Raw genomic sequence first — 2,625 nt, 5'->3', positions numbered from 1 at the left:
GACACGGCCCCTCCCCCCCTCCCAAAATCCCGGGATTATCCCGGATTATGGAGCTGACCCAGATTGGGGGGGGGGGGAGGAGCACGGGGGGGGGGTGAGGGGGGGTCCCGGAGTGGGGGGAGGGGAAATGGGGAGATTTGGGGGGTCCTGAGGGGTTTTGGGGGTCCTGGGGGGGTTTGGAATCTTTGGGGGAGGGGTCCCAATGGGATCTGGGGGGGTCCTGGGGGGAGGTTTGGGGGGTCCCGAGGAGTATGGGGGGGTCCCATGGGGGATTTCGGGTTTTTGGGTTTTTTGGGGGGGTCCCGGTTGGATTTTGGGGTTTTCTGGGGCGGGTTTTGGGTTTTTTTTGGGGGGTCCGGGTGGATTTTGGGTTTTCTGGGGCGGTTTTGGGTTTTTTTTTTGGGGGGTCCCGGGTGGATTTTGGGGTTTTCTGGGGCGGTTTTGGGGTTTTTTTGGGGGGTCCCGGGTGGATTTGGGGGTTTTCTGGGGCGGTTTTGGGGTTTTTTTTGGGGGGTCCCGGTTGGATTTTGGGGTTTTCTGGGGCGGTTTTGGGTTTTTTTGGGGGGTCCCGGTTGGATTTTGGGGTTTTCTGGGGCGGTTTTGGGTTTTTTTGGGGGGTCCCGGTTGGATTTCGGGGTTTTCTGGGGCGGTTTTGGGTTTTTTTGGGGGGGTCCCGGGTGGATTTTGGGGTTTTCTGGGGCGGTTTTGGGTTTTTTTGGGGGTCCCGGTTGGATTTTGGGGTTTTCTGGGGCGGTTTTGGGTTTTTTTGGGGGGGTCCCGGGTGGATTTTGGGGTTTTCTGGGGCGGTTTTGGGGTTTTTTTTGGGGGGTCCCGGGTGGATTTCGGGGTTTTGGGGTTTTTTTTGGGGATCTCGGGGTGATTGAGGGTTTCTTTGGGGCGGTTTGGGGGTTTTTTGGGGGGTCCCGGGGTGATTTTGGGTATTTTGGGGAGGGGTCACTCACCCACTCCAGCAGCTTGAGGAAGCCCAGGGGCTCCTTGACCACCCGGAACTGCCCCCCGGCCACCAGCTGGGGGGGGGGAGGGGCGGGGAGACCCTCAGGGGGGGCTGGGGACCCCCCCCCAAATGAGACCCCCCCAAAAAATCCCCCAAAACCACCCCAAACCCCCCCCCCCGGGACCCCTCAAGGACAAATTTGAGTGGGGGGTCACCCCAAACCTGGCCGCGCTGACGTCACGCTGACGTCATAGCCCCCCCACTCATTTTTGGTTTTTTTTTCCTCCCCCCCTCCCCCCCCCCATTGTTGCTGCATCATCATCCTCACCCCCCTCCCCTCCCCCCACCCCGGGGATGCTGCGGCAGCGACCCCTCCCCAAAAATGACCCCTCCCCTTTCAAGGGCATCCCCTCCCCCTTCCCCAAATCCTTCCCGCGACCCCTCCCCAAATTCAGGACCACCCCCTCAAAATCCACCCGCATCCCCTAAATCCTGGAGCCGCCCCCCCTCAAAATCCACCCGCATCGCCCCAAATATTGAATCCCCCTCCCCAAATTGAGAAGCCCCCTCCCCAAATTGAGAAACCCCCTCCCCAAATTCAGGCTCCCCTCCCCAAATTTATCCATCTCCCCCCCAAAAATTTCATCCGACCCCCTCCCCAAATCCATCCCCCAGATGCGCCCCCCCCCTCAATTTCCCCCCCGAGCCCCCTCCCCACAATTCCCCAGCGCGGTGCGGGGGGGGTCGCAGAAGCCCCCCACCCCCCCAGCCAGCCCGGGAGGGTTTTGAGGGGGGTCTTTGGGTGGGTTTGGCGCAGAGGGGGGGTCCCGGGGGGTTTTTTTTTGGGGGGGGGTCCCCACCTGGTTCAGCACCTCCATCCTGCGGGTCCGGGAGACGCAGCGCGGCGGGGGGGGGAGCGGCGCGCCGCGGAACAGCCGCGGAGGGAGGGGAGGACACAGCAGGGAACAGCGGCGCGTGCGCGGCGGGGGGGGGGGGGGAAGAGAGAGGGAGCGGCCGAATGCGGAGGGAGGTGGGGAAGAGGCGGTAACAGCGAATATAAAGAGTAGGGCGGAAGTGACGTAATAACGAGGCAGCGGGCGCCGCCATCTTGAGTGCGGGCAAGGTTTGGCGGGGGAAGAATTTTGGGCGGGAAAAGGAATTTGAGGGATTTTTTGAGGGGAATTTGTGGGATTTGGGGAAATTTTGAGGGGATTTTGGGATCTATTGTGGAATTTTACCTTATTTCAACTTTTTGCAGGGACGTTGAGGATTTTAGGGTGATTTTTGGAGGATTTGGAGGTGATTTTGAGGCGATGTTTTTTGATTTTGAGGTGATTTTGAGGCAATTCGAGGGGGATTTTGAGGTGGCTTTGAGGCAGTTTTTGGGATTTGGGAATTTATTGTGGATTTTTACCTTTATTTGAACTTTTGGAGGAACCTTGAGGATTTGGGGGTGATTTTTGGGGGGGGTTGAAACGATTTAGAGGTGATTCGGGGGGGATTTTGAGGCGATTTTAGGGATTTGAGAATTTATTCTGTATTTTTGCCTTTGTTTGAACTTTTTGCAGGGGCATTGAGGATTCTGAGGTGATTTTGAAGCGATTCTTCTGAGGATTTTGAGGCGATTTTGGAGCGTCCCACACCCACTTTTGCATGGGGGCATCCATTAA

This window comes from Haemorhous mexicanus, chromosome 35 (genome assembly GCF_027477595.1).
Source record: "Haemorhous mexicanus isolate bHaeMex1 chromosome 35, bHaeMex1.pri, whole genome shotgun sequence".
In the NCBI taxonomy this organism is placed as follows: Eukaryota; Metazoa; Chordata; class Aves; order Passeriformes; family Fringillidae; genus Haemorhous; species Haemorhous mexicanus.
This window is presented reverse-complemented; position numbering follows the sequence as displayed.